Here is a 20,329-nt window from a genome sequence, read left to right on the forward strand (position 1 = left end):
ACTTGGGTATCGGGGTTGTCTCAGTGTAGATGTTGATAGCAAATCACTAGAACATACCAATAATGTCTGATCGGTAGGGGGCTGACAGGTATGACCCCTGCTGATTGGCAGAACATTGTACATTGAATCCTGAAAAAAATCAGTGCCACTTCGTCTAGTGCTGCATCCGCTACGTTTTTTGCAGAATTTATGATAAGAAAACGATGACATAAAAAAATAAAAAAGGTCAATAAAATACCTTAACCACTTCCTGACCAGAGGCTTTACCGCCCTTCCTGACCCGGCCCATTTTCAAGTTTTAGCCAAGCGCCCTTTTAAAAGCAAATTGTTCTTCTATCTATCTAAAAAAGAGTATCTATCTATCTATCTATCTATCTATCTATCTATCTATCTCATATCTATCTATCTATCTCATATCTATCTATCTCATATCTATCTATCTATCTATCTATCTATCTATCTATCTCATATCTATCTATCTATCTCATATCTATCTATCTATCTATCTATCTATCTATCTATCTATCTATCTATCTATCTATCTATCTATCTATCTATCTATCTATCTATCTATCTATCTCATATCTATCTATCTATCTCATATCTATCTATCTATCTATCTAAAAAAGAGTATCTATCTATCTGTCTCATATCTATCTATCTATCTATCTATCTATCTATCTATCTATCTATCTATCTATCTATCTATCTATCTATCTATCTATCTATCTATCTATCTATCTATCTATCTATCTATCTATCTATCTATCCATCCATCCATCCATCCATCCATCCAAAAAAGAGAATCAAGAGCAGCACCATGCAGGACCTTTATCAAAACTTGTATTTAACCGCTGTGCCCTGACAGATTAAATACCAAATATATAGATATTACTAGATAAAGTTATTCTATAATAAGTTATCCTATCTGCTCAGTGATTTGCTCCAAGATGCATAATACGTGGCATCATGGCCAACTCAGCATGGATCTCATTAGAGACTTTCCTAAAGCCCCACTTAAAGGAAGACTAAACCTAGAATTATAAAATTTAACAGGACATAAACCTGCTCACACTGTTTTTCCGTCCGCAGGATCTTTTGTATGTTCCTGAAATAAATAAACAGTCTTGTAGAATTCCTGCAGGGAACACAAGGGTAATATTCCTACTTAAATGTCTTAATTTTAAGCTGGTGAACAGCCAAGGGGACAGGGCTTAGCAAATGGGCAGGGCTCTGTGTCCTACTGCAGGCAGGGCAGAGTGGGAAGGTTCCTGCTGCAGCCAGTTGTCCCAGGCCCTGTTCACACAGTGTTTTTTTTGCAGGCAGAAAGATCTGCCTTAAAATGCCTTCAGGAATATTAAAACAGATTTTCACCTGACTGCACTTTCTTGCCACGGTATTTGCAGAGGTTTTTGCTGCATTTTTCAGATACAGCCATCGCGCCCCACGGTTAAGAAAACGCTGCAAAAAATGCTTTCTCTGCCTCCCATTGATTTCAATGGGAGGTCAGAGACGGAATGGCGGCAAGAAAGAGCATGTAGCTTTTTTTTCCCGCGAGCGGGATAAAAACGTCTCGGCCTCTCGTTAAAATCAATGGGTGGCGGTTTCTGGCGTTTTTTGGAGCTGTTTCCGACACGGCTTTCACGTCAAAATCAGCGTAAAAAAACCTCTGTGTGAACAGGGCCTTACAGCCAGACAGGAAAATATGGAGAAAGAGTAGGACATAGCTGAACTCCTGGACAGAGGCGTAGCTAGGTTCTCCAACACCCGGGACAAAGATTCGGTTTGGCGCCCCCCCAAACCTTTTTCCCGACATCTCCTTCCCCCTCGCCATGTTTGTTTTCACTACCAATCAATGAGGTGTCATTTTATCCCACATTTTATTTAATATAACTCAAGCATAAAGCCATTTGTACATTTTACGAGCAATATAGTTCTATATACAACACCAGAACCAAGCTCAGTACATATATACAACACCAGAACCAAGCTCAGTACATATATACAGCACCAGAACAAAGCTCATTACATATATACAGCACCAGAACAAAGCTCAGTACATATATACAGTACCAGAACAGAGCTCATTACATATATACAGCACCAGAACCAAGCTCATTACATATATACAGCACCAGAACAAAGCTCATTACATATATACAGCACCAGAACAAAGCTCAGTACATATATACAAACAAATATGGATTGGACCCTTGGTAGCTGGCAGGCCAGGTACAACAATTGAAAAGCAGATGCCAGAGGCAGAATAGCCCTATTTCCCAACTACCATTAGAATTGTTTAATTTTTTATAATCTTTATTATGCCGATTCAGCAAACAGACAAACAGACAAAACCAACATAAATGGTTAAAATTCTCAGTGCTTGGATCGGGTCAGCAACCATTGACGGTTGTTTCAATGTGCACGTGTATTTGGCGTCTATGCTTGCAGACCGGCAGAGTCTAGAGACCGTTGGTAGCAACAGCGGGCTCCTAAACAGTTAATTTGTTAAATTGTTAAACCCTAAATTCCAGCATGTATTAAAATTGAAAATAGAGCCCCCCCCCCCCCCGACATGTTTCGCTACATATGTAGCGTCTTCAGGGGTTCATGGGGCTACTGACGGCGCGCTGAAAAGTTCTCTCTGTTATGGGAATCCTCCATGACGTATCAAGGGGTGTGTATGCTTGATTATCTCTTAGAATTTGAGAAACGTGATCATAATATAACTGTAGTTCAGCTTGAAAAAGAGATTGAGGATATACAGACATTTAAATCCTCTCCTGAGTTTAATACATCTGAAATTAAGCTACAAAAAAATATAGAGAAATTACAAGGAGAAATAAAAGAACGCAAGCATCGCAAATATATCCGCGACTGCAGGGATTTCGATACGGGACAAGCGTACACATACAAAACACGTTCACATCCTACTTTCAAACAGACTGCTGTCTATACAGATTTCTCAGAATCTGACACCTCGGGTACTGATGACTCTAGGTTACCCAATGAGAGCTTAAGGTTAGGCACTAAACGCAAAATTAAGGTCAATAAAAATAATAAATTTAACTCATCTAAGAGAACTTCTACTTCATCCAGGTCCCCTACAGTAGACCATTCCAATCAAAGTGGGGCATGTTTTCCTACCAGTTTCAAACCCACGTCCTCTACTTCTGTTGCTTCACGTTTACTAGGCTTTTCAAGCACACTACAGATGCCTCAAACCTCTGGCGTGGAACCAATAAGCAATGGGAACAATCTGGGTTCATTAAGCAGTGCAAATACACCTATGACTTCTATCACTACTTTTCCTTTTTTAGGACCACCCAACTCACGTTGGGGTCCAAAACAATAACACCAGTTATTACACATGATCTCAGAGATGACAACATGCAGATCTTTAACTTATCCTCATCACAGCTAAATCCCTATCAAGAAACTTTATTACGTAGGGGACTGTCATATACTCCTTCACCCGCCTTTGATGACTTTATCTGGTCAAAGGATATCAATCTTTTTGCTAGGAAACTAGCATTACATAAACACTTCAAAAACATTACCCGGGATGGAACACTCTGCAGTTATGAGGAACAAAAGACCTTAAAGGAACAGTGTCATCACAATTTTTTTTTTATATGTTAAAGATTAGAGATGAGCGAACTTATCAAAAGTTCGGTTCGGCTAGTTCGCCGAATTTCACAAAAAAGTTCGGTTCGGACCGAACTAGTTCTGACCGAACCTGTCACTTACGTGCGCCGAGCATGCTACTGTCCAGGGTGCTGATAGAGTTAATGGGCTGCACTAACTCTTTCAGCAACCTTCACAGTACATGCTCGGCGCGCGGAAAATACCATTTAAATGTAATAAAAAAATAAAAATTATACGTTCGTACTTACTTTCCTCCTGTCCGGCCTCCAGCGATGACGTTTCATCCCTTTCGCCGATGCAGCCAATCACAGGCTGTAGTGGCGGTCACGCACGTCAGGATGACGCTTCATCCCACGTGACCGCCTCTGCAGCCAATCACAGGCTGCAGCGGCGACATGAATGAAACGTCATCGCTGGAGGCCGGACAGGAGGAAAGTAAGTATGAACGTATTATTATTATTTTTTGGCATGTATGTATGTTGGCATGTATGTATGTATGTATATCTGTGCATGTATGTTTGCATGTATGTTGGCATGTATGTATATATGTGCATGTTTGTATGTATATTTGCATGTATATATTTGCATGTATGTATGTTTGCATGTATGTATTTTTGCATGTATGTTGTCATGTATGTATGTATGTATGTATGTTGTCATGTATGTATATATGTGCATGTGTGTATGTATATTTGTATGTATGTATGTATGTTTGCATGTATGTTTGCATGAATGTATGTATATTTGCATGTGTGTATATATATATATGTATGTATGTTGTCATGTATGTATATATGTGCATGTATGTTGTCATGTATGTATATATGTGCATGTATGTTGGCATGTATGTATATATGTGCATGTGTGTATGTATGTATATTTGCATGTATGTATGTTGTCATGTATGTATGTATATATGTGCATGTATGTTTGCATGTATGTTGGCATGTATGTATACATGTGCATGTTTGTATGTATATTTGCATGTATATATGTTTGCATGTGTGTATGTATGTTTGCATGTATGTATGTTTGCATGTATGTATGTTGTCATGTATGTTTGTATGTATGTTGTCATGTATGTATGTATATATGTGCATGTATGTATGTTTGCATGTTTTTATTTTTGCATGTATGTTTGCATGTATGTTTATATATATGTGCATGTATGTAATTATGTTTGCATGTATTTATGTTTGCATGTATATTTGTGCATGCTTGTATATATGTATGTATGTATCTTTGCATGTTTGTTTGTATGTATGTATGTTTTCATGTGTGTATGTATGCATGTATGTATGATAGTTTGCATGTATATATGTGTGTATGTTTGCATGTATGTATATTTGCATGTATATATGTGCATGCTTGTATGTATGTATGTTTGTATATATGTATGTATATTTGTATATATGTATGTATGGCCATGTATGATACTGTCTGCTGGCGCCCTGTATCTAAGTCAACTTTGCGGCAGGCTTCTATACATGGTATAACAGTCAGTATCACACATTAAACTGAATCTAAGCCTACGACATGTTTTATTTCATTATTTTATTTTTTTACAGGTTTGGTGTTTGGACTACGTCGGTTTCGAGGACTACTTCGATGACGGTTTTTTTTCTACAATAAAATGGTTAATGAGGGTTGTGTTGGGGGTGCTTTATTTCAATAAAATATTTTATCTATATCTTTGTCTTTTTCTTTTCAAATTTTATTATTACCACTTTAGTAATGGCCGCTGTCTGAGTGACAACATCCATTACTAATGCGAGGCTTAGTGTTAGCCGGTGCAGAGGCTAACACTAACCACCATTATTACCCCGGTACCCAAAACCACCAGGGGTGCCGGGAAGAGCCAGGTACGATCCAGTACCCGACCATCTGTTGTGATGGTCGGGCCCTGGGGCGGCCGCAGGCTGGTATTATGAGGCTGGGAAGGGCCAAAAACAGTGGACCTTCCCACCCTTGTAATGCTAGGCTGCTGCTGCTGTGTTGTATCTGGCTGGTTATAAAAGTGGGGGGGACCCCACGTCATTTTTTTAAATTATTTATTTATTTACATTTTTTTTTTAAAAAAGACATGGGGTTCCACCCAATTTATCATAACCAGCCACATACAACACAGTGTTATTAGCCTGGGAATGGACAAAACCAGTGGCCCTTCCCACCCATGTAATGCCAGACTGCTGCAGCCTTGTATATGGCTGGTTATTAAAAATGTGGGGGACCCGTCTATTGCTAAATTTGTTAAATTCCAAAAAAAAAACGACGTGGGGGTCCCCCCCATTTTTATAACCAGCCCGATACAACACAGCAGCAGCAGCCTAGCATTACAAGGGTGGGAAGGTCCACTGATTTTGGCCCTTCCCAGCCTCATAATACCAGCCTACGGCCGCCCCAGTACCCGACCATCACAACAGATGGTCGGGTACTGGATCGTACCAAGCTCTTCCCGGCACCCCTGGTGGTGGTGGGTACCGGGGTAATAATGGGTGGTTAGTGCTAGCCTCTGCACCGGCTAACACTAAGTACCGCCTTAATAATGGACGCTGTCAATCAGCCAACTGCCATTATCTAGGCACTAATAAAGTTTGAAAAAAAAAACACAAAGACAATTCTTTTTTATTGAAATAAGAAATCCCCAACAAAACCCTCGTTAACCATTTTATTAAAATTTGAAAAAACGCAGATCTACGCAGTAGTCCAACGAATCGTAGATGTAGTCCAATCGGTACATCAAAATCTGCAACAACATAAAAAAACAGTTATCAATGTGAACAATACCAATACTTCTACTCACCTACACACATATATACACGCACACACAAACAAACAACCATACACAGACACACACATATATACACAAACACAACAAGATATACACACACACATAAACAGACAAACACGCACATATACACAAACTCACACATATACAAACAAAAACACACATATCCAAACACACACACACACAGTTATACACACATACACGAACACATATACACAAACACATATACACAAACACACCCATATATACACACAAACACACACCCATATACACATACAAAAACACACACAAACATCTACACACAAACATATACACAAATACACCCATATATACACAAACATATACACAAAACACATATACACAAACACACCCATATATACACACACACACATATAAAAACAAAAACAGACAAAGTCACATACCCAAACACACATATATACACAAACACACACATACACAAACACGGTTTCTTTTAAATGCTGCTGGGGAACCCGCTCGATCCACTATATACGGCTGCGCTACAGTGCAGCATTTAAAAGAAACAGGATCCTGACCTGTCCATAGAGTTTAAGGCAGCACAGAGTATTTCAGGAGATGAGCGTGCAGATTCAGTGCTGCTGCGAACTCTGCTCTTACCATTACGTAGCTCTCAGTCTGTTACCTCTCCTCCACTCCTGTCCTCCAGAACACCTTCACATGATTGGCAAGTCACCACGTAATGGTAAGAGCAGAGTTCACAGCAGCACAGAGTATTTCAGGAGATGAGCGTGCGGATCTTGTGCGGGGTGGTGACTTGCCAATCACGTGAAGGTGTTATTGAGGACAGGAGTGGAGGAGAGGTAACAGACTGAGCTACGTAATGGTAAGAGCAGAGTTCACAGCAGCACTGAATCTGCACGCTCCTCTCCTGAAATACTCTGTGCTGCTGTGAACTCTGTTCTTACCATTACGTAGCTCAGTCTGTTACATCTCCTCCACTCCTGTCCTCTATAACACGTTCACATGATTGGCAAGTCACCACCACGCACAAGATCCGCACGCTCATCTCCTGAAATACTCTGTGCTGCTGTGAACTCTGCTCTTACCATTACGTGGTGACTTGCCAATCATGTGAAGGTGTTCTTGAGGACAGGAGTGGAGGAGAGATAACAGACTGAGAGCTACGTAATGGTAAGAGCAGAGTTCACAACAGCACTGAATCTGCACGCTCATCTCCTGAAATACTCTGTGCTGCCTTAAACTCTGTGGACAGGTCAGGATCCTGTTTCTTTTAAATGCTGCACTGTAGCGTAGCCTTATATAGTGGATCGAGCGGGTTCCCTAGCAGCATTTAAAAGAAACAGGATCCTGACCTGTCCACAGAGTTTAAGGCAGCACAGATTATTTCAGGAGATGAGCACGGGCAGCCGTTCGTTTTTCCGAGCCGTGCTCCCATCATGCACACGACCGTAAAAACACCCGTTATTGCGGGTCGTAATTACGACCCGCAATAACGGGCTCATAGACTTCTGTTACCCACGGGTACCTTTCCGTATTCTCACGGGAAGGTGCCCGTGCCGTTAAAAAAATAGAACATGTTCTATTTTTCTATTTTACGGGCCGTGCTGCTATAATTATAATGACAGCACGGTTCGCAAAAGCGGCCGGCTGCCCGTGGCCGGCCGGCCGTGCTCGTACTTACGAGTCGTAATTACGAGCACGGCCCGTAAAATAAAAAAATAGAACATGTTCTATCTTTTTAACGGCACGGGCACCTTCCCGTGAGAAAACGGGAAGGTACCCGTGGCTAACAGAAGTCTATGGGCCCGCTATTTCGGGTCGTAATTACGACCCGTGATAACGGGTGTTTTTATGGTCGTGTGCATGAGGCCCCGTAATGACGGGTGGCTACATGTGTGCACCCGTCATTACGGCAGCGTTGCTAGGCGACGTCAGTAAGGGTATGTGCACACACACTAATTACGTCCGTAATTGACGGACGTATTTCGGCCGCAAGTACCGGACCGAACACCCTGCAGGGAGCCGGGCTCCTAGCATCATACTTATGTACGATGCTAGGAGTCCCTGCCTCTCCGTGGAACTACTGTCCTGTACTGAAAACATGATTACAGTACGGGACAGTTGTCCTGCAGAGAGGCAGGGACTCCTAGCATCGTACATAAGTATGATGCTAGGAGCCCGGCTCCCTGCACTGTGTTCGGTCCGGTACTTGCGGCCGAAATACGTCCGTCATTTACGGACGTAATTAGTGTGTGTGCACATACACTAAATAGTCACTGTTCAGGGTGCTGAAAGAGTTAACTGATCGGCAGTAACTGTTTCAGTACCATGGACAGTGACTACCGATCACAGTACCTGTAAAAAAAAAGACGTTCATACTTACCGAGAACTTTCTGCTTCCTCCAGTCCGGTCTCCTGGCCGTTGCCTTGGTGACGCGTCCCTCTCGACATCCGGCCCGACATTCCTTGATGACGATGCAGCCTTGTGAGCGCTGCAGCCAATCACAGGCTGCCGCGGCCTCTGCAGCCAATCACAGGCTGCAGAGGCCTCTGCAGCCAATCACAGGCTGCCGCGTCAGAAAAGGTCGGACTGGAGGAAGAAGAGGGACTCGTCAACAAGACAACGACCGGGTACGTATGAAATGCTTTTTATTTTATTTTTAATCAGCAGCCTCTTTTCTCTATCAGTGATTGATAGAGATAAGTGGCTGCCGATTTGTATAATGTTTTTGACCGGGTTCGGTCAAAACGGGTTCGGCCGAACCCGGTGAAGTTCGGATTCGCTGCGAACCGAACTTTACCGGAAGTTCGGACCGAAACCGGGTTCGGTTGTCCCGGTTCGCTCATCTCTAATGTTAGTGCTTTATTAAAAACGTTTATATTTGTGTGTTTGTGTTTTACTTTTTCTTATTTTTACACTTTTTCTTCCCTATGGGGGCTGCCATTTTTTTTTCCATTTCTGTATGTGTCGATTAACGACACATACAGACATGGAATACGGCAGCCACAGTCCCATAGTGACTGCGAACGGGGCCCGTTCCATCCACTAACATGTACGCCGTCTGTGTGGGAACTGCGCATGCGCCGCTCCCACACAGTCCAATTTGAAATGCGCGACGTCCGGCGCCATTTTCCTGTGGACCGGAAGTCGCGGCCGGACAGTAAGATTACTACTTCCGGTCGCGGCTTCCGGACTTGTGCACTTGGACCAGCGGCAGCAGACGGAGCGGACGGGCCGGAGGGAGCCGCGGCGGCAGGAGCAGGTAAGAGATTTCTATGTATGTTCGTGTTTGTGTACGTTTACTACTGTATGTAAACCTACTACACTGTGTGTTAGCTCAAAAAATGGTGACACACAGTGTAGGAGGTTAGACCGTTCAAACCCCTCGTTTATCCCGGCACTAGCCAGGATAAAGGAGGGGGGGGATGCTGAGAGCTCACTAGAGCGAGGGCTTTTTACCCAATTTTGCAGCATAAAGCAATGTGGTTGCTTTACCACATGCAATGCTGCAATTTTGGGAATAGCTCCATCTAGTGACCAGCAATGGGAAATATTATAAATTAGAATTAATTTATAATATTTCCTGACTCGTGAAAAAAATAAAAAAAATTTGAACAATGTTTAATCACCTACACACTAAATGTTTAATTAAAAAAAAAAAAAACATGTTTTTCTGGCAACACATTCCCTTTAAGAGATCTTGAGACCTTACTTGAGGAAAATGAATTTGGAGTTGTCGCTGCTACTGGCCCCTTCTCCTCTTTACGACCTAAGTCCAAACTCACTCCTCCATTCTCTCAATACAGTCATATTGACATTTTTGTCAAGATGGTGTGTACTGATTTACGTAAATTGAGAAATGATAAATCAAAGGTTTTTGGTAACCTCAGTACTAGTGAGAAATTGACACTGGATGACTTATGTAGAAATGACGAGATAGTTTTAAAACCCTCTGACAAAGGAAGAAATGTAGTTGCTATGGACCGATCAGACTACACACAAGTGGTCCACAAACTATTAGATGACACTACTACCTATGTCATATTGACAGGTAATCCTACCGACCGGTTTCTGGTCGAACTGCACCTCCTTACAGAGGCCAAAACTAAGAATTTATTAACCGTGGATGAATTTAAACGATTATACAACTCCAACCCGACTCTGGCAACGTTTTATGCCCTGACAAAAATCCATAAGGCTGTTCGTCCCCCCCCTGGTAGACGAAATCGTATCAGGAAATGACAATCTCACACAGGGAATCAGTCTATATGTAGACGAAATTCTTTCACCTTTCGTCTCTTCTCTACCCTCCTTTCTAAGGGACACCAAGGACATTGTCGCCAGGATCCAGGAGATCAATGTCACTCAAACTACTATACTTGCTACCATTGATGTGGAATCGTTATACACCAACATTCAGCACCACTTAGGTTTAAACACTTTTTGAGCACCAAAGGTACTCAATTTCATCTGCACAATGACTTCGTTCTATCACTGCTACAATTTCTGCTCACACATACTACAAACAAATAAAAAGCACAGCTATGGGCACTGTATGTGCACCCACTTATGCAAATTTATTTTTGGGGTGGTGGGAAGACACCATTGTTTTTACGGATTACTTACTTTTTTTCACATCACATATTTTGTTCTGGGGGAGATTTATCGACGATATTCTCATTTTTTGGGATGGTGATCTTAATTTATTTAATGATTTTGTCTTGGTACTCAATAAAAATGACAATGTACATACCGATATTTTTCGTAAAGCCACTGCCACGAATAGCTTTTTACATTGGCAAAGTCATCACCCACCGGCCCTTATAAAGGGTATACCGATAGGGCAATATCTCAGAGCCTAGAGAAATTGCTCTGATGAACAATCTTTCCAGATTGAATGTGATGGACTATATAAAAAATTTGTGGCACGTGGTTACCCTAGAAAATGGCTACACAGGGCCTACGCCAAGGCTAAGGCAACTGATAGGCAGAATCTAATTCAGGACAATGGCACAAATCTCGTCAAAACCGAGTCATCCAGTGCCATTTGCTGTATTGGTACATACGACGTCTGTTCCTCTCAGGTCATGGACATTCTCAAAAAACATTGGTCAATACTTACCGCCGACCCAGACCTTAAAAAAGTTATTTCAGTGATCCCAAGTATCACTTACCGCAGAGGTAAGAACTTACGTGAATTTTTGGTACACAGCCACTATTCCACAAAAATTAGTTCCCAACAAACTTGGTTAAAATCTCCAGTTAGGGGCTCCCACCCCTGTGGTCGTTGCTCCTTCTGTCCCCTCATGCCCATGACAAAAACCTTCACTAATCCACCTTATGGTAAAATCTATGTCATCAAGCAGTTTATCAACTGCCATAGCAGTGGGGTAATATATATAGCGAAATGTCCCTGCCCAAAACTGTACGTGGGCAAGACTACACAGGAATTGAGGAGGAGAATTTCCAAGCATCTCAGCACGATCAACCATAAAGAGGACACTACGTTGTCCAGACATATGCACCAGCTACATGGAGGTGACACCAAGCTACTCCAGTTCTGGGGGGTCACCCAGATTAAATTGGGACCCAGGGCTGGAAATTTAGACCAAACCCTACTGCAAGAGGAAGCACGATGGATTCATCGTTTGCATTCTCTTAGCCCCTTTGGTCTGAATGAGGGATTTACCTTTGCGGCTTTTCTCTGAGACTAACCCATTAAGTTCAGTGTCAGGACGATCGATTCACTGGCTCATAATCTAGTCTTTATTTTTACGTTTTCTAATTTTACTCCTTACAGTAATATAATATAGAACTACAGACACTGTCCAATTATTTCGTTTTGATGGCCCCACATCCTCTGTTTCTCTTAGGGTACCTTTATCCTCCATTGACTTGTACTAAGGACCATTGGTATTTTCGTAGAACATCCCTTAATATTAGCATCTCTTGTACTTCTAATGAAACAACCTTGTTTTAATACATCATCCCACTATAGTCCATAGCTATGGGCTTGTAATCACTTTGGTGCAGAATTAGCATGCAAGTGTGTACATACACTTCCAGTCATGCTTATACATCTGCGTTTTTTTGTTTTTATTTGCTATCCTATCGGCAGTCTTATCTGCCGTCACACCACTGATCTTTACCTATTACATATTTATTAAACTCCTTATGAGTTGGCATACAATATCTTTATTCACTAGCATATATGTAATATATATGTCTAGCACCAGTTTTTCACATGTACAATTGATCTGAATATAAATGCACTACTCACCTATCTGATGATTCCTGCGAGCAGTTTTAATTGAAAGTGCCGAATAAGCCCTGAAGTGCATGTGTGAACCTTCCTACTCAGATGTTCTGGCTTCCCACTACCTCATTGGCAGCTCCACCTGCCGCTCAAACGGGGGTTGGCGAGTCCTGCCCACCCCCGCTACGATTGGTCCAATTCGTACACACACCCCTTGATACGTCATGGAGGATTCCCATAACAGAGAGAACTTTTCGGCGCGCCGTCAGTAGCCCCATGAACCCCTGAGGACGCTACATATGTAGCGAAACATGTCGGGGGGGGGGCACTCTTTTCAATTTCAATACATGCTGGAATTTAAGGTTTAATAATTTAACAAATTAACTGTTTAGGAGCCCGCTGTTGCTACCAACGGTCTCTAGACTCTGCCGGTCTGCAAGCATAGACGGCAAATACACGTGCACATTGAAACAACCGTCAATGGTTGCTGACCCGATCCAAGCACTGAGAATTTTAACCATTTATGTTGGTTTTGTCTGTTTGTCTGTTTGCTGAATCAGCATAATAAAGATTATAAAAAATTAAACAATTCTAATGGTAGTTGGGAAATAGGGCTATTCTGCCTCTGGCATCTGCTTTTCAATCAGTACATATATACAGCTCCAAAACAAAACTCATTACAAATATAAAGGACCAGAACCAAGCTCATTACATATATACAACACCAGAACAATGCTCATTACATATATACAGTACCAGAACAAAGATCATTACATATATACAGCAGGATAATAAAGCTCATTACATATATACAACACTAGAACTAAGCTCATTACATATATACAGCACCAGAACAAAGCTCAGTACATATATACAGCACCAGAACCAAGCTCATTGCATATATACAGCACCAGAACAAAACTCATTACAAATATAAAGGACCAGAACCAAGCTCATTACATATATACAACACCAGAACAATGCTCATTACATATATACAGTACCAGAACAAAGATCATTACATATATACAGCAGGATAATAAAGCTCATTACATATATACAACACTAGAACTAAGCTCATTACATATATAAAAAACACCAAAACCAAGCTCAGTACATATATACAGCACCAGAACCAAGCTCATTGCATATATACAGCACCAGAACAAAACTCATTACAAATATAAAGGACCAGAACCAAGCTCAGTACATATATACAGCACCAGAACAAAGCTCAGTACATATATACAGTGCAAGAACCAAGCTAATCTCAGCACATATATACAGTGCCAGAACCAAGCTCAGTACATATATGCAGTGCCAGAAATAAGATCAGTACATATATACAGCACCATAACCAAGCTCAATACATATTTACAGTACCAGAACAAAGCTCAGTACATATATACAGCACCAGAACAAAGCTCAGTACATAAATACAATGCCAGCACAAATACAGCTCAATTTAGTGCAACTCCTACCGTATAGGTTTGCACTAAATTGTATACAGCTCCCAGCATGACTTGACTAATGGTAAGGATATGCTGGGAGATGCGGTTTTACAACAAAAAAAAAAAAATCATCCCACCCATCATCTCACTGCAGATCATACAGTGACTACAGTGCTGATTAGAGGTAGAATAAACATTTACATTAAGTGACTCACAGTTTAGATTCTAGTTGTTCTTTTTCTTTTTTCTTCCCCATCTGATCCTGACCTCTATGACGACTTCTCCTGGCCACAGACCATTTCTGCAGTTTGCAACTCAGATGTCTACATCTTCTCACTTTTCAAACATTTCTGCACCTACGTATAAACAAAGATAAAGTTCTCATGGTGCCAGACACTGTGCTCCTAATTATAATAGCACCACACACACACACACACACACGCACACACACTGTGCCCCCTGTAGATAGTGTCCCCTTAGAGTCCCCTGTAGATAATGCCCTACATAGATCCCCATGTGGACAGGGACACCCATAGAGCCCCTGTAGATAGTGCCCCAAATACAGCCCGTGTAGATAGGGTCCCACATATAGCGACCCCTGTAGATAGTGCCCACATAAAGTCACCCCTGTAGATAGTGCCCCACATGTAGCCCCCCTGTAGATAGTGCCCCACATACAGCCCCCTGTAGATAATGCTCTGCATATATTCCACCCCTGTATATAGTGTCCAACATATAGCCCACCCCTGTAGATAGTGCCATACATATATATCTCCCCCTATAAACAGTGCTCCACATATAGGCCACCCCTGTATATAGTGCCTCACATATAATAATAATAATAATCTTTATTTATATAGCGCCAACATATTACGCAGCACTTTACAATTTAGAGGGAACATGAAACAAACAATATCAGACATTACATAGTGACAAAGTTCATTTAAAATTCCAACCTGGGGAGTGAGGATCCTGCTCGCAAGAGCTTACAATCTATGAGGACATAAGGGAGACACAAAGTGTAATAGTGTTTGTTCTGTACAATGGTCCGGCCATTTTTATACACATGCGGTGGTAACATAAAGCTGCATGAGCCGGTCACCAGCCAGTATCCGTGTATGACGGACATGAAGAGAAGGAGTGTGAGGAAATCTTATTCTGATGACTAATCTAAAAGGGGGCCATGGAGAGGAGTCAGATTAGGAAATGTTATAGGCCTGTCTAAATAGATGTGTTTTCAGGGCACGTTTAAAACTGTGGATATTGGGAATTAATCGGATTGTCTGGGGTAGCGCATATAGCCTCCCCACCACAGTTTTTTTTACATGGCTGCAGTGATAACATGCCAGTATAACTACTTGATTGCGGCAGCCAATTGCTGACCTCAGCGTACCTGTGCTGTATACCCACTGATTGGCTGCAGCGATCACATGGGTATATGGGCATATTATTGTTGTAGCCATGTCAACAAACAGCCGTGGGGAAGACCGGAGCAGCTACGCAGCGATTTCCTGTCCTCGTGGGTCAACTAAGGGACAAGACCATGGGCAATTGAGCCATTTGCCGCCCCCTAAAACCAGCCTTGTAGAGCAATGGTCTCCAACCTATGGTTCTCCAGCTGTTCCAAAAACTACAACTCCCAGTAGGCTCTCTTGCAATAGCTGAAGACACACACATTGATAAACATAGAGTCAAATTATGTGCTTTCTAAAAGATTTGTTACTTTTTTTTATTCCTAGGTTTAGTGTCCCATTACATTTTGTAAGAAATCTTAAAAATAATTTTACTAATTGGTTCCTTTCAAGGATTCCATAGGCATCTATTAATTTCTGTACACTGGAATGTACTAAACATTATTCCAATATTAAAAGGGTTTTCCTTTTTGGAAGGGCCCCCCAACCATAAGATGATCACAGGGTATCCCACTGCTGGAACCCCCAGCGATCAGCTGAAATCTCTGAGAGTGGCAGCAAGTGTTCAACTCCCCTGCAGTGTCACCTCAGACGAAATGAAGCATTACACATTTCCCATTGAAATCAATGAGCTACCCATGTAATGTACATATACATAAAGGGTCCTCCAAAGCAAGAGATGCGCTTTGCAGCCAGTCTATGCACTGGATAACAGATATGAGTTTTCTATGAACTTTTAGGAGTTTGAAAATGAACTTTCTAAAGCCGACAACCCTTTGATTTTAACCATATAATTTATTAATGTACCACATAAGTCAAAATATAATCCTGCTACATTGAGGAATGTTTTCACCATCTACAGACTTTACCACCAGAGAATTTTCAATAAACAACTTTGGCACGGTCAAGGGTTGCAAACTGCAATCTCCTAGTATTATAGAGTAGAATAAGAAAATACCACTGTCATTAACAAACCAGATGAGCGTTAGCAAAGGTTGTAATGAATCATACATGTCATGACCCCTGACAAGTGACTGATTCTCCATTGTCTTGTTTCCGAGAGAGAGTGGGAGAACTCAGCATTGTGTCCAGTCCGGGAGGAGGAATAGAGCCTATCAATGATATGCCTCTTGACCCGAGACCTTGCCTTAACCTAGGAAACTAAAACAGATCCTTGACTTTACCCTGATTATCTCAGCAGGTGGAGGCTGGAAAGAAACGGGACAAAGATGTCCCATAGTCACAAAGTCCTATTTCTTTCCTCTTGTCCTCTCCTTTTTGTTTTGTCCGAATGGGCATCCTTCCAATCTGCCCACAACTATGTGTGAAGCTCTTAGTCTTTACCATGGTTTGTATTGACCTTGGAGACTTTTTTTTTTATGGGACTTGAGAATCACCGGTATTTTCTAGAACTATAATCCACTTTCAATTCCATCTCGGCTGGAGAGATGTTTTCAAAGATCGACTGCAGGAGAAAAGTGTTGAAATCCAGTCCTTTTAATAAATTTAATTTTAAGAATAAATAAGTTGTCACGCTACATCAAGTTGTCAGGGTCAAGTTAAAGTTTGTAAGATCTGAAGGTGCTGCCACCAATTTGGTTGTGGTTAGATGAACTTTATGAGACGTCTGACCTTGACAAATTGGACTCCTACTGTCTTAGCTTTTGTGGTAGTAATTATACTTGGTTTATATTTACCTTTTAGATTTGTGCCTAAATGTACTACAAATGACAGCATGCTATTCTTCAGATTTATTTAGAAATGGACTTGAATGATGGTACAATGATTATGAAATTTCTACTGGTGAACTTGGAAATTTGGATTTGTGGAACTGTTTAGGGATTTGTGTTTACTGCCTATATAATTGCCCTGGATTTTGTGGAGATATTTTATTGGATTTGTATTAAGGTTTTATTACTGAGATGTTTTTGAATATGATGTGGTTATTCTTTATTGAGATTTCGATATCTGTTATAACATTTCCTATTAAGCTTTATTCGTTTTGGATTTTTGAGATCAGTTTCCATTGGGGTTACATTGAGCATATTGGTTTGATTAAGGGCATTAATGTGTAGGATGTTTTTTGTCAGATATGTATTTACACGGTGAGTATAGTAAAAAAAAATTCCCTATCATCTGATTGCTGTGATTGAAAAAATAAAAAATTTGGGGTTCATTTATGTTTTTCACCTTCTGGGTATGTTCGCACAGGTCAGAGACGTTGCGTAAAAGTACACAGCGTATCCAACCTAGAACCAGCAGGGAACTCAGGCTCCAAAAAATTTGGTGCAGATTTTCCTCCAGAATCACCGCTGCGGAAAACAGAGTTTAAAAAAAAAAAGACAATACTTACCTTCACTGGTACCTCCCTGCTTCCCCGGGTGGTCTCTGTACTGCAGCATCACATGGGTCAAAACATTATCAGAGGAGGCCGGCTGCACAGAGACCACCCGGGGGGCAGGGACGCATTGCTTTGGGCGTACCAGGGTAGGTAATTATGTGTTTTTTTTCCCCCCTTGGCCGTTTACCGTAGTGGAAAATCTGCATGCAAATCTGTGGCAAATCCGAACGAGGATTTGCCGTTACAGATTTCCCTTGGGCTCCTTCCATGGTCGTTACGCTGCTGGTTATGGGACATTCAATGTTCTCACATGATTCACCAAGAAATATAGACCCCAAATTTGCATGGTGAAACTTGTATTGATGTCCCGTTGGATAGTTTGTGACCGGTGGTTATTCCCCAGATATTGCAGATGTCAGATCGCTGGGAGGTAGAAGAAACTGAAAGCATTCAGAATCTGCAAGTGTTACGTACAAGACATAATGGGTATACAGCGTGATATCACACACTTTGAACATGGGATGATTGTGGGTGAAGCTCCGAGGAAAATAGAAACAAAACCTCTACCCTTGTAAATTGTTGAAGAGAATCAGTTGTTAAACGTTTTTTAAAAGTTTAGTTATCCTTTAACCCCTTAGTGACCAGCCCATTTTAGGCACTAATGACCAAGCTATTTTATTCGTTTTTCTATAGTCGCATTCAAAGAGCTATAACGTTTTTATTTTTTCGTCTACATAGCTGTATGAGGACTTGTTTTTTGCGGGATTAGTTGTGCTTTTTAATAGCACCATTTTTGGGTACATATAATTTTTATATTAACTTTTATTAACCCTTTTGGGGGGGGATTATAAAAAAAACCTGAAATTCCGCCATTGTTCTATGCGTTTTTAAATTGACGCCGTTCACTGTGCGACGTAAATAACATGTTACCTTTATTCTATGGGTCGGTACGATTACGGCGATACCACATATGTAGAGTTTTTTTTATGTTTTACGACTTTTGCACAATAAAAACACTTTTGAACTAAAATTATTTGCTTTTGCATCGTCGCTTTCCAAGAGCCGTAATTTTTTTATTTTTCCATCAATGTAGTGATTTTTTGGGCTTGTTTTCTGCGGGACAAGACGTAGTTTTGAATGGTACTGTTTTGGGGTGCATGGGACTTATTGATTCATTTTTATTATGACTTTTTTGGGGGGCAATGGAAAAAAATTGCAATTTCGCCATGGTTTTTTGCGTTTTTTTTTTACGGTGTTCACTTTGCGGTTTAAATTACATATTAACTTTATTAATGGAGTCATTACGGTCGCGGCGATACCACATATGTGTACTTTTTTTTTTTACACTTTTACTAAATAAAACCACTTTTTATGGAAAAAAAATGGATTTATTTTTTTACTGTACTTTTTATTAATAATCTTTATTTCACTTTGATGACTGATTTTATTAGTCCCACTAGGGGACTTTACTGTGCGATATTCCGATCGCTGCTATAATGCTCTGGTATACTTTGTATACCAGAGCATTATTGCCTGTCAGTGTAAATCTGACAGGCAATCTGTTAGGACGTGCCTCCGGCGCGTCCTAACAGGAATATGTCCAGGGCAGACCTGGGGGCTTTTATCAAGCCCCCGGCTGCCATGACACCCCATCGGAGACCCGCGATTTCATTCGCGGGCCGCCGATGGGTGACAGAGGGAGCGCACTCCCTCTGTAAACAAAGTTAAATGCCGCGGCCGCTATTGACGGCGGCATTTAACGGGTTAAACGGCCGCGATCGAAGTAAACTTCGATCGCGGGCGTTGGAGCAGGAGCTCAGCTGTCATCAGACAGCAGAGCCCCGGCTCCTGCCTGCACGGGAGACCCGTGCAGGACTTAGACTAGGCTGACGTGAAAAGGCGTCAGCCTAGCCTAAAGCCCATTAGTGACAGACGTAAAAAGGCGTATTAGTGGTCACTAAGGGGTTAACATGTCAAAGTGACATGTCAGAAGTTTTGATCGGTGGGGGTCCGAGCACTGAGAATCCCAAAGATCACTAAAACGAAGTGGCAGAAGCGCTCGGGTCACTGCTGTGCCGCTTAGTTTCTGATCGGCTTCCCTTGGAAAGCTGAGCGAGCGGTGTATGAATGCATCTACTTTCTATTGAGTCCATACACTGTTTCTGATTGGCTTTCCTGGAAGCAAAGCAGCACAGCGCTCATCTGAACGCTTCTGCTGCTTCGTTTTAGCGATCGGTGGGACTCTCAGGGGTCGGACCTCCACCGATGAAACTATGACATGTCAAAAGATTTTTTTTTTTAAATGTAGTTACCTTTTAACGTTTTCAGAGGGTGGAGCATATGACAAAAAACAGGGACTAAACACAACACTTGTGCTGGTAAATGGCTATTGGAGGCTGGAGCGGAGTTGAGACTTGTAGAGGCAAACCCAT

The 20,329-nt window shown here is 41.5% G+C and overlaps 1 long non-coding RNA gene across 2 annotated transcripts in view; it reads right to left on the reverse strand.

Moving 5' to 3' along the window:
• Positions 1-20,329, reverse strand: part of LOC142742042 (uncharacterized) — a 171,654-nt gene that overhangs the window by 4,228 nt on the left and 147,097 nt on the right. For both annotated transcript variants that reach the window (XR_012881269.1, XR_012881270.1), the window contains exon 2: positions 14,360-14,500. This is a non-coding gene — a long non-coding RNA (uncharacterized LOC142742042). The remainder of the gene's footprint in view (positions 1-14,359; positions 14,501-20,329) is intronic.

Source organism: Rhinoderma darwinii, chromosome 2 (assembly GCF_050947455.1).
Source record: "Rhinoderma darwinii isolate aRhiDar2 chromosome 2, aRhiDar2.hap1, whole genome shotgun sequence".
Taxonomy (NCBI): domain Eukaryota; kingdom Metazoa; phylum Chordata; class Amphibia; order Anura; family Rhinodermatidae; genus Rhinoderma; species Rhinoderma darwinii.